The sequence below is a fragment of the Narcine bancroftii genome, chromosome 1, assembly GCF_036971445.1.
Source record: "Narcine bancroftii isolate sNarBan1 chromosome 1, sNarBan1.hap1, whole genome shotgun sequence".
NCBI lineage: Eukaryota > Metazoa > Chordata > Chondrichthyes > Torpediniformes > Narcinidae > Narcine > Narcine bancroftii.
In genome coordinates, this window is record NC_091469.1 from 271337280 (window position 1) to 271350845 (window position 13566).

Below are 13566 nucleotides of genomic sequence, written 5' to 3' on the forward strand. Positions count from 1 at the left end.
ATTATGTGCCGTTGTGGTCTCTCAATGAGAAAAGATTTGGAGGTGCTGTGGAGGAGGTTCACTAGGCTGCTTTTAAAAAAGTGGTGGCATTGCCAGAGCTGCAGGAACAGCAGTGCCTCCACTGGAGTGGACCCAATACAGCAGGGAGCTGCTCTGCAGGGTCCTACTGCCTGGCCATGTTGCCAACAGCTCAGTACAGGCTTTAAATGGCCTGTTAAAGGAACCAATGTGTGTTTTATTTTAAAATCTTGTAACCATGGAGGTCTGTGGCCAAGATGGTGGCATCTGTGCTGGCAGTGCACCACAGGGCTGCAGACTCCAGATGACCATGAACCCGCACCTGGCACCAGAAAATAAGAGACCTCTCTCCCACCCTTGAAGGTGAGAAGCATACAGGAAGGTGACCAGCAAGGGGCTCACACAAGCTGCGGGTGACTTGCAGTCGAAGGACTCACACAGGGTGTGGGCTGCTAGAGAATGTCTTATGGGAACCGGGTATTGCAACTGGGACTTAAGAGGGTGCTGAGGACAAGGGGACTTAGGGATTTCTGATCTTAACAGTGGTCTGGATGTTGAGCTTGAGCTGCCAATTATTTGTACAGGAGTCTGTGCAGCTACAACAGCTGTGGGAGCACTGAAGGTGAATCCACAGACATTCAGTACTTCTGAAGGGCCCCTCTTTTGCTTCTTTCTCTGAATTGTTAGTGGTGCCGGGCAATTGCTCATGGTAACTCTTTACCTGCCTTACAGCAGACAAAAGTTGAAGTATATCATGTAGATTACATTTTAATGTATTAAAACATAACAATAAAATGAACATTGAACGTTGATTCTTATTAGGAGATTAAGAGGGACTATATTCACTGGAGTTTCGAAGAATGAGATGAGATCTAATGGAAATGTACAAATATTAAAGAAATAGATACATAAAAACAGGGAGGTTGTTTCCTCTAGCAGGTGAGACCAGAACTAGCGGACATAGTTTCAAGATTTGAGGAAGTAGATTTAAAACAGAGATAAGGAGAAGCTGCTTCTCCCAGAGAATAATGAGTCCATAGAATCTCTTCGCAAGAAAGTGTTTGAAGCTGCTCATTGAAATGGATTTAAGACACAGATTTTGAATAGTAGGGTTATGAAGAGTTATGGGGAACTGGTGGGTAAATAGAGCTGAGTCCATAGCCAGACCAGCCATGATCTCATTATTGATGGGCCAGATTCCTTACTGTTGCTCCGATTTCTTATGTTCCACTCAGGACATCATTATCGTTACAAAGGATTCCTTTACAGAACTAAATCCAACTTGAAGGTCAATGGTAAGTTCAGGAAGGTTAATGTCGATCATTTGTCACTTGTACATTATTCCCAAGATTAGTGAATTAATGTCAAACTGCATCCAAATCTACAAAATGTGCCAGAAAAGAATATTTACTGAGGAAAATGCTGATGAAATAATGAAAGAGAACGTGTGAAAGATTATAAGATTACTGAATCTTGAAAGGAATGATCAATCAGTATTCAGAATGGGCATGAGATATTTGTCACACTGTTACTGCTGATGTTCCTGAGAATAAGATCTATATTGTAGTTGAAATTAGTTAATGCATAAGGAGTGTATAGAACATTGCAACGCAGTACACGCCTTTTGGGCTACGATATTGGGCTGACCTATGCCAACCTACTCCACAACAATCTAATCCTTCCCTATATTGAGCCCATTACCAGCTATTTTCCTTATATCCATCTGCCTATCTAAGAGTTTTTAACATCTCTACTGTAAAAGCCTCCACCACCGTCCCCAGTAATGTATTCCAGGCATCCACCATGCTCTGACTTGTATGTATGTGCAACGTTTAGGTGAAAGGAGAGCAGTGTAGTGTGTTTGGTATTTCTTTTTTTTAAATTTTCTTATTTTTCACACTATGAACCATACTGACCAAAATACATACAGACATTTTTCTCTTGAATATATACAGTGTCATTTTCTCCCCTTTTCCCCCTCCCTTCCCTCCCTCCCTCACCCCTGCTTCCCATTTATTCAAAGTTCAATCTATATGATACATTAAACCCATTAAACAATGTTGTCACTTAATAAAAATAAATAAGAAATTTTCGTCTTTTACTTTTACATACTGCATCAGTTCATTTCGTTGTCTTCTCCTTCTGTCATTTTAGGTGGTGGAGGTCTGTGGTAGGATTTCTCTATTGTGTTCCATGTATGGTTCCCATATTTGTTCGAATATTGTGATGTTATTTCTTAAATTATATGTTAATTTTTCTAATGGAATACATTTATTTATTTCTATGTACCATTGTTGTATTCTCAAGTTGTCTTCTAATTTCCAGGTTGACATAATGCATTTTTTTGCTACAGCTAAGGCTATCATAATAAATCTTTTTTGTGCTCTATCCAAATCGAGTCCAAATTCTTTATTTCTTATATTACTTAGAAGGAAGATCTCTGGGATTTTTGGTATATTGCTTTTGTGATTTTATTTAATACCTGATTTAGATCTTCCCAAAACTTTTCCACTTTCTCACATGCCCAAATTGCATGTATTGTTGTTCCTGTTTCCTTTTAACAGCGAAAACATCTGTCTGATACTGTTGGGTCCCATTTATTTAACTTTTGGGGTGTGATGTATAGCTTGTGTAACAAATTATATTTATTCATGCGTAACCTCGTATTTATTGTATTTCTCATAGTTCTGGAGCATAGCTTTTCCCATGTTTCATTCTTTATCTTTATGTTTAGATCTTGTTCCCATTTTTGTTTAGGTTTACAGTTTGTTTCCTCATTCTCTTTTTTTTTGCAGTTTGATGTACATGTTTGTTATAATTTTTTAAATTATCATTGTGTCTGTAATCACATATTCAAAATTGCTTCCTTCTGGTAACCTCAGACTGTTTCCCAATTTGTCCTTCAAGTAGGTTTTCAGTTGGTGGTATGCAAACATTGTATCGTGAGTTATATTATGTTTGTCCTTCATTTGTTCAAAAGATAATAATTTATTTCCCGAAAAACAATTTTCTATTCTTTTGAACCCTTTTCTCTCCCATTCTCTGAAGGAAAGGTTATCTATTGTGAAAGGGATTAGTTGATTTTGTGTCAATATTAATTTTTGTAGTTGATAATTTATTTATTCCTTTCTACGTGAATCTTCTTCCAAATGTTGAGCAGATGGTGCAATACTGGTGAATTCCTATGTTGCACCAATTTTTCATCCCACTTATAGAGTATATGTTCAGGTATCTTCTCCCCTATTTTATCTAGATCTAATCTGGTCCAATCTGGTTTTTCCCTTGTTTGATAAAAATCTGATAGGTATCTTAATTGTACTGCTCTATAATAATTCTTAAAGTTTGGTAGTTGTAAGCCTCCTTGTTTGTACCATTCTATTAATTTATCTAGTGCTATCCTCAGTTTTCCCCCTTTCCATAAGAATTTCCTTATTATTTTCTTTAGCTCCTTGAAGAATTTCTCTGTTAGGTGAATTGGTAATGATTGAAATAGGTATTGTATCCTTGGAAAGATGTTCATTTTAATACAGTTTATCCTTCCTATCAGTGTTAGTGGTAAGTCTTTCCCGTGCTCTAAGTCGTCTTGTAATTTTTTCATTAATGGCTGATAATTTAGTTTGTATAGATGGCCGAGATTATTATTTAGTTGCATACCTAGGTATCAAATTGCTTGTGTTTGCCATCTAAATGCTGATTCTTTCTTAAACTTTGTGAAATCCGCATTATTCATTGGCATTGCCTCACTTTTATTTGCGTTGATCTTGTACCCTGATACTTCTCCATATTCCTTCAATTTCTTTTGTAATTCTTTTATTGATATTTCTGGTTCTGATAAGTATATTATAATGTCATCTGCAAATAGACTGATTTTCTATTCCTTCTCTTTTATTTTTATCCCTCTTATTTTATTTTCTGTTCTTATCTGTTCTGCTAGTGGTTCTATAGCTAACACGAACAGTGAGGGAGATAGTGGACATCCCTGCCTTGTTGATCTGCTTAATTTAAATTGGTTTGATATATATCCATTTACTGTCACTTTCGCCAATGGGCCCTTATATAATGCTATAATCCAATTATTATATTTCTCTGGTAGGTTGAATTTTTGTAGTACTTTGAATAAATAATTCCATTCTACTCTGTCAAAGGCTTTTTCTGCGTCTAAAGCAACCGCCACTATTGGAGTTTTATTTCCTTGTACTGCATGGATTAAGTTAATGAATTTACAGATATTGTCCACTGTTCATTTTTTTTTAATAAATCCAGTTTGGTCTAGTTTTACTATTTTTTGTACACAGTCGGCCAATCTGTTTGCTAATAGTTTAGCTATTATCTTATAATCTGTGTGAAATAGAGATATTGGTCTATACGATGCTGGTGTTAGTGGATCTTTCCCCGTCTTTGGTATTACTGTAATTATTGCTGTTTTGCATGAATCTGGTATGTTTTGTGTTTTTTCAATCTGGTTCATTACTTCCAGGAGAGGAGGAATTAATAAGTCTTTAAATGTTTTATAGAATTCTATTGGGAGTCCATCCTCTCCCGGTGTTTTATTGTTCGGTAGCTTTTTTAATATTTTCTATTTCAAATGGTTTTATAAATTTATTTTGCTCCTCTGTTTGCAATTTTGGTAGTTCAATTTTAGTTAGAAATTCATCTATTTTGTCTTCTTTCCCTTCGTTTCAGTTTGATATAGTTGTTCTTAGAATTCCCTGAAGCTTTTGTTGATCTCTGTTGGGTTATATGTAATTTGTTTGTCCTTTTTCCTTGATGCCAATACAGTTCTTTTAGCTTGTTCTGTTTTAAGCTGCCAAGCTAGTATTTTGAGTGTTTTTTCTCCTAGCTCATAATACTTCTGTTTTGTCTTCATTATGTTCTTCTCCACCTTATATGTTTGTAGTGTTTCATATTTTATTTTTTTGTCTGCCAATTCTCTTCTTTTAGTTGTATCTTCCTATATTGCTAGTTCTTTTTCTGTATTTGTTATTTCCCTTTCCAACTGTTCTATTTCCCGATTGTAGTCCTTCTTCATCTTAGTTACATAACTTATTATCTGTCCTCTGATGAATGCTTTCATTGCGTCCCACAGTATAAACTTATCTTTCACTGATTCCGTATTTATGTCAAAGTACATTTTAATTTGTCACTCAATGAATTCTCTAAAATCCTGTCTTTTAAGTAGCATGGAGTTTAAATGCCATCTATACATTCTCAGTAGGATGTCCTCCAGCTCTATTGCCAATAACAGGGGTGAGTGAACCGATAACAATCTAGCTTTATATTCCATTTTCTTAACTCTTCCTTGAATGTGGGCTGATAACAGGAATAGGTCTATCCTTGAGTATGTTTTATGTCTACCCAAATAATATTCCTATTCCTATTCCTTTGCGTGTTGTTTCCTCCATATATCCAAAAGTTGCATTTCCTGCATCGATTTAATTATAAATTTGGTTACTTTGTTCTTTCCGTTAGTCTTTTTTCCAGTTTTATCCATGTTTGAGTCCAAATTAAGGTTAAAATCCCCTCCTATTAGTATATTCCCTTGCGTATCTGCGATCTTCAAAAAAGATATCTTGCATAAATTTTTGATCTTCTTCATTTGGTACGTATACATTGAGTAAATTCCAAAATTCTGAATATATCTGACATTTTATCATTACATACCTCCCTGCTGGATCTATTATTTCCTCTTCTATTTTGATTGGTGCATTTTTATTGATTAATATAGCTACTCCTCTGGCTTTTGAATTATATGATGCTGCTGTTACATGCCCTATCCAATCTCTCTTTAATTTCTTGTGTTCCACTTCAGTTAGATGTGTTTCTTGCACGAATGTTATATCAATTTTTTCTTTCTTCAGTAAATTTAACAGCTTCTTCCTTTTGATTTGGTTATGTATTCCATTAATATTTAAAGTCATATAGTTCAACATGGCCATTTCATACTTTGTTTATCTTTCCTTTCCGTTTCCTCCTCACCACCTTCCCTTCTTATCCATTTATGTATTGTAAGACAACATTTCTAAAACATAATATATTTCCACTATTCCCATATCTAAACTTCCTTTAACCTCAATAGTCCCTCCTCTCTCTGAGTTGCCCTTTATCCCTTGTCGGGCAACCACATCTCCCCTCTCCATTTGGATTGTGAACCTGCTCTCAAGTGTCAACTGATTTCACAGTGACCGTTATTCTTCCCCACCCAGCCCCCCAGAAAAGATTTTAAGCTTCACATATAACAAAGTTCACTCTCTTAATTTCCTCCTACTTCCTTTCTTCCCTTTCTTTCCCTTCTTAGTTCTTACTTATACTTTCTTCTTCTTCTTTATATATAGTTTGTTGTCATTTTTGTTCTTGTTACATTTCTTCATCTCTCTGTCTGTTTTGTAGGTGTTGTGCAAATTTTCGTGCTTTTTCCGGATCCGAGAACAGTTTGCTGCCTCGGGGAAACTATTTTAAGCACCGCTGGATATTTTAACATAAATTTATAACCTTTTTTCCATAGGGTTGATTTTACTGCGTTAAACTCCTTCCTTTTCTTCAGGAGTTCAAAACTTATGTCTGGGTAGAAAAAAAATTTTTGACCTTTGTATTCCAGTGGTTTTTTTGTCTTCTCTTATTTTTTTCTTTGCCTTCTCCAATATATTTTCTCTTGTCGTATATCTTAGGAATTTTACTAGAATGGATCTTGGTTTTTGTTGTGGCTGTGGTTTAGGAGCTAATGTTCTGTGTGCCCTTTCTATTTCCATTCCTTCCTGTAATTCTGGCATTCCTAGAACCCTTGGGATCAATTCTTTTATAAATTCTTTCACAATTTTGCCTTCTTCATCTTCCTTAAGGCCCACTATCTTTATATTGTTCTATTATAATTTTCCATTATATCTATCTTCTGAGCTAACAGCTCCTGTGTTTCTTTAACTTTTTTATCAGATTCTTCTAATTTCTTTTTTAAGTCATCTACCTCCATTTCTACGGCTGTTTCTCATTCTTCCACCTTGTCTACTCTTTTTCCTATTTCTGTCATGACCATCTCTAATCTATTCACTTTTTCTTCTGTACCTTTTATTCTTATTTTTATTTCACTGAATTCTTGTGTCAGCCATTCTTTTAATGTTTCCATATATTCTTTATATTTTTTTTATCCATATACTGTCCCTTCCCTTCATCTTCCATTTCTCTGTGTAGAGTTTAATGTTCTCCCTCCTCTTCTTCTGAGTCCACTCCAGGATCTGTGTCCTTTACCTCTATCTCTTCTGATATTCTTGTTGGGTTGTTTATTTTATTTTGTTGGGTATTTTTGTTTAGACAAAAGTTAGACAATAGATGTTATGAAAGGTGAAGTGTGTTATTAGGATGAATGAAGAAATAAAATATATTTTTAATGAGCATGCGTTGGTCATGTTTTTAAAAAACAATATTTCTGATTATGTGAATACTAACGGAAATGAAAATCTACAATGAAAGCTGTAATGTTGAAATTGCTCACCAGTTCAGGCCACCTCTGTGGGAAGAGAAACAAACTTCCTGTTACAAGGAAAAAGACAAAATAAGTTTATTAAACTCCAGTGAGAATAGGGGAAGAAGATGTCTCTGATACGGTAAAACCAGAGAATAAGATATAAACAAAGTTATTGATCATTGAGTGAAGCTATAGTCTTGTCCATTCACTCCAACCTGACCCACCTGGAGAATGACACCTCCTACACCAGGCTAACCCTCTCATCTTTGGAATCAACCTGATGAGCCTCCTCTGTACTGTCTCCAAAACTGGGATATCCTTCCTGAAGTCAGAAGACTAGAACTACATGCAGTACTCCAGAGGCAGCCTCCTCAGATCTCTGTACAGTTGCAGCATACATTCCCTGCTCCTAAATTAAATCTAGCAATGAAGGCCAATATTGCCTTCTTGATAGTCTTCTGCACCTGCAAACAAACTGTTTGTGATTCATGCACAAGCATTCCCAATTCCTTCTGCATAGAAGCATTTGCAATCATTTTCCATTTAAATAATAACCAGATCTTCCTGTTTTCCTTCCAGTGGATAACCTCACATTTACCAACAATGTGCTTCATCTGCCAAACCCTTGCCCACTCACTTAACCTATCAATATCTTTCTGCAAACTCTCCATATCCTCTGCACGATTTGCTTTTCCACTCAATTTGGTGTCATCAACAAACCTAGATACACTACACTCTGTTCCCTCTTCCAGATCGTTAATGTGCATCATGAGCAATTGCGGGCCCAACACCAACCCACCAGCACACCCTTTACCAATAATTCCCAACCTGAAAAACACCCATATATCCTAACTCTCTGCTTTCTATTGATTATGTTAATACATAATGCCCAACTCTATGTACCCTTTTCTTATGGATACATCTTTTATGTGGCACCTTATCAGGAAATCCAAGAAAACAGCGTTCATCTATTTCCATCTTTCTTCTGCGCTTGTTATATTCTCAAAGAACTCTAGTAAGTTTGTTAAACTTTCCATGTTGTGTCTGCTGAATAGATCCATCTTGTTCCAGATGCCTTGTTGTTTCTTCTTTAATGATAGCCTCAATCATTTTCACAATTACAGATGTTAAATTAACTGGCCTATAGTGAATTACAGCGGATTACATCCTTTTTTGAACATTGGCGTGACATTCGCCACCTTACAATCCACTGAGACCTGCCCAGAGACCAGAGAATTTAGGTAAATCATCAGAAAAGCCTCTGTTACAATATCCTTCAAGACCCTGGGACACATTCCATTAGGACCAGTAGACTTATCTATCTTTAGGGCCGCAATTTTTCTTAGCACTACCTCTTTCAATGATAGCTGTTGTATCGAGGCCCTCACCTACATCTCATCCATAACCTTTGTCTTTGGGATGTTGTTGTATCTTCCACTGTGAAGACCAACACAAAATAGTAATTCAAAATCTCAACCATTTCCTCATTACCCAATATTAATTCTCCTCTCTCATCCTCCAAGGGACCATCCTTCACTTTAGCCACCCTTTTCCACTTTATATAATTTGTTTTTGTACAGGGTGATGATGATGGCATCACGAAGGTCCTGAGGCAGCTTTCCTTGGTCCCAGCAGAGCTTGAAAAACTCATGCAGTTTGGCATGCAGAGTTTTGCCGCCAGCCTTCCAGACCTCTGGGGGATTCCATCCATACCTGCTGCTTTGCCACTTTTCAGTTGTTTAATTGACTTATATGTCTCTTCCCAGGTGAGGACCTCATCCAGCTCTAGCCTTAAGGGCTGTTGAGGGAGCTGGAGCAGGGCGGATTCTTGGACTGAGCGGTTGGCACTGAAAAGAGATTGGAAGTGTTCTGACGATCAGTTGAGGATGGAGATTTTGTCGCTGAGGAGGACTTTGCCGTCTGAGCTGCGCAGCGGGCTTTGGACGGGGTGAGGGGCCGTACACAGCCTTTAGAGCCTCGTAAAAAACCCTTGAAGTCGTCAATGTCCGCGCTGAGCTGGGTTCGTTTGGCAAGGATAGTCCACCACTCAGTTTGGATCTCCCGGAGTTTGCGCTGAAGATGGCTGCATGCGCGACGGAAGGCTCATTTCTTCTCTGGCCAGGACAGCTTTGCAAGGTGAGACTGGTGGGCAGCTCGCTTCTTTGCCAGCAGCTCCTGGATTTCCTGGTTGTTTTCGTCGAACCAGTCCTTGTTTTTCCTGGACGAGAAACCCAGTACCTCTTCAGTGGATTGCAGTATGGCAGTCTTCAGCTGATCCCAGAGGGTTTCAGGGGACAAGTCCGTGAGGCGGATTGCATCCTTGAGCTTTGCTTTGAGGTTTGCCTGAAAGTTTCCTCTCAATTCGTCTGACTGCAAGTTTCCAACATTGAACCTCGTTCTGGGGGTTTTACTGTTCCCGGACTTTGGCTTGAAGTGAAGGTTGAGCTTGCAGCGAACCAGCCAGTGGTCAGTGTGGCATTCCGCGCTGGGCATGACCCTGGTGTGGAGCACATCTCGTTTGTCTCTTTCTCGCACCAGGACGTAGTCCAGGAGGTGCCAGTGTTTGGATCGGGGATGCATCCAGGTAGTCTTCAGGCTGTCCCTCTGCTCAAAAAGGGTGTTTGTAATGACAAGCCGTTGTTCTGCGCAGAGCTCCAACAGGAGGCGCCCATTGTCACTGCACTTGCCGACACCATGCTTGCCCAGGATTCCTGGCCAGGTGTCTGAGCTTTGCGTGATGCCATCATCATCACCCTGCACAAAAACAAATTCGAGAAATCAGACTGCTCAAACTACAGGGGAATCACGCTGCTCTCCTTTGCAAGAAAAATCTTTGCTAGGATTCTCCTAAATAGAATAATACCTAGTGTCGCCGAAAATGTTCTCCCAGAATCACAGTGCGGCTTTCGTGAAAACAGAGGAACTACTGACATGGTCTTTGCCCTCAGACAGCTCCAAGAAAAGTGCAGAGAACAAAACAAAGGACTCTACATCACCTTTGTTGTCCTCACCAAAGCCTTCGACACCGTGAGTAGGAAAGGGCTTTGGCAAATTGTAGAGCGCCTCGGATGCCCCCCAAAGTTCCTCAACATGGTTATCCGACTACACGAAAACCAACAAGGTCAGCTCTCTGAACCCTTCTCCATTAACAATGGCGTGAAGCAAGGCTGCGTTCTCACACCAACCCTCTTTTCAATCTTCTTCAGCATGATGCTGAAAAAAGCCATGAAAGACCTCAACAATGAAGACGCTGTTTACTTCAGGTACCGCACGGATGGCAGTCTCTTCAATCTGAGGCGCCTGCAAGCTCACACCAAGACACAAGAGCAACTTGTCCGCGAACTACTCTTTGCAGACGATGCTGCTTTAGTTGCCCATTCAGAGCCAGCTCTTCAGCGCTTGACGACCTGTTTTGCGGAAACTGCCAAAATGTTTGGCCTGGAAGTCAGCCTGAAGAAAACTGAGGTCCTCCATCAGCCAGCTCCCCACCATGACTACCAGCACCCCCCCCCCCACATCTCCATCGACCACACAAAACTCAAAACGGTCAACCAGTTTCATAGGATGCAAGGATCGACAACGAGATAGACAACAGACTTGCCAAGGCAAATAGCACCTTCGGAAGACTACACAAAAGAGTATGGAAAAACAACCAACTGAAAAACCTCACAAAGATTAGCTTATACAGAACCATTGTCATACCCACACTCCTGTTCGGCTCTGAATCATGGGTCCTTTACCGGCATCACCTACGGCTCCTAGAACCCTTCCACCAGCGTTGTCTCCGCTCCATCCTCAACATTCATTGGAGCGACTTCATTTCCAACATTGAAGTACTCGAGATGGCAGAGGCCGACAGCATCGAATCCATGCTGCTGAAGATCAAACTGCGCTGGGTAGGTCACGTCTCCAGAATGGAGGACCATCGCCTTCCCAAGATCGTGTTATATGGTGAGTTCTCCACTGGCCACTGAGACAGAGGTGCACCAAAGAAGAGGTACAAGGACTGCCTAAAGAAAGCTCTTGGTGCCTGCCACATTGACCACCGCCAGTGGGCTGATATCGCCTCAAACCGTGCATCTTGGCGCCTCACATTTCGGCGGGCAGCAACCTCCTTTGAAGAAGACCGCAGAGCCCACCTCACTGTCAAAAGACAAAGGAGGAAAAACCCAACACCCAACCCCAACCAACCAATTTTCCCTTGCAACCGCTGCAACCGTGTCTGCCTGTCCCGCATCGGACTTGTCAGCCACAAACGAGCCTGCAGCTGACGTGGACTTTACCCCTCCATAAATCTTCGTCCGCGAAGCCAAGCCAAAGAAAAGAAAGGTAGAAAAGAATTATAAAAACTTTTACTGTCCTTTTTTTATATTTTGTGCTAATCTTTTTTTCATAATCTACCTTCCTTTTCTTTATTACTTGCTTCATAGTTATTTCTTGATTTCTAAAGTTTTTACAATTTTCTAGTTTCCCACTGATCTTGGTGACTTTGTACCCACGAACTTTTAGTTTGATGTCTTCATTTATATTCTTAGTTATCCAAGATTAGGCACCCCCATCCTTACTGTCCTTGCTTTTAAATATATTTTGTGTGTGTGTGTGTGTGTGTGTGTGTGTGTGTGTGTGTGTGTGTGTGTGTGTGTGTGTGTGTGTGTGTGTGTGTGTGTGTGTGTGTGTGTGTGTGTGTGTGTGTGTATACTTATATATATATATATGTAATATATATTTGAAAAATACTCTTCCACTGTTCCTCAACAGACCTGCCATGTAGCCTGCATTCCTAGTCTACACAGGCCAACTCCTCCATCATCCCCTTGAGGTTTCCCTTGTTTAGGCATAATAAACTACTTTTAAACCAGACTTTTTCACCATTTGTTTAAGAAGTTCATTGTGATCACTCTTTCCAAGAGGATTCTACCTTCAGCATCGTTCATTATACTTGTGGCATTGCACAGGACCAGATTCAAGATAGCATGCTCCTTTATAGGTTCAGTAACCTGCTCTTCAAGAAAGCTATTAAGGATGCATTGTATGAAGTTCTTCAAGGTTGCCTCAACCAGTCTATGTGCATGTTAAAGTTCCCCATGATAACTACTGTTCCATTCTAACTTGCCTCCAATATTTTTGCCTTTGCCACTGTAATGTTATTATTGCATGGCCCTTGGAGAACTCCCACCAGTGATCTTTTTTTCCTTTACCATTCCTAATCTCCACACAGATGGATTCAATATTTTGATCCTTTGATTTTATATCTCACTATTGCCCTGATCTCATCCTTAACTAAGTATGATACCCCATCTCCCTTACCTTCCTGTCTATCTTTCCGTATTATCTGATATTCTTGGCTATTTGATTCCCAATCCTCTCTAGCCTGCAATCAAGTTTCTGAAATGGCCACTAAATCATAATCCATTTGTACTGATTTGTAAATTTATAAATTATAAATTTAGACACACAGTCAGTAACAGCCATTTTGGCCCACGAGTCCGTGCCACTCAATTTCCACCCATTTAATATCCACCCCCGGGAGGGGGTGGGAGGAAACTGAAGCCCCCTGGGGAAAACACACACAATCTTAGTTATGTGATTCACATGTGATTGCTTTCTTTTTCATTAATCTTCAGTGCAATTTAAATTTAATTTTCTATCCATACATTTTTTTCCAATATTCTACTTGATAGTTTAAGAGAATATTCACTTACTTTTATTTATTATTATTTTGTACAATCATTTTTGGTTCTTCTCACTTCTTTCATCAACTATAATCTCCAAGACTTCTTCTTCCCCAATCCCTCTGCCACCCCATTTTCCAATTGCAAGACCAGATGACTTGAATGCAATGTCTATTCAAGCCTGCAGATCTGAATGATACATTTGAAAGAACTGTGCATTAAATATTCTACCGATCAATCATAAGATATATAAGAAAAATAGCCTAAATATGAAATCCAATTAAAAACTAGCCATTCAAACATTGATCAATATTGAAAAGAGTTACATTTTGAAACATTTTCACAGACCCCCAGTCAAAACATACCCCACCATGACACTCTGTCTTAAGTGGCCAAGATGATCTTCAATCTATAAATTTT

At 39.1% G+C, this 13566-nt stretch overlaps 1 long non-coding RNA gene across 6 annotated transcripts in view; it reads left to right on the plus strand.

Moving 5' to 3' along the window:
• The window catches only part of LOC138743516 (uncharacterized), a 94231-nt gene that overhangs the window by 2554 nt on the left and 78111 nt on the right, over positions 1-13566 (plus strand). For all 6 annotated transcript variants that reach the window (XR_011344943.1, XR_011344942.1, XR_011344945.1 and 3 more), the window contains exon 2: positions 1254-1313. This is a non-coding gene — a long non-coding RNA (uncharacterized lncRNA). The remainder of the gene's footprint in view (positions 1-1253; positions 1314-13566) is intronic.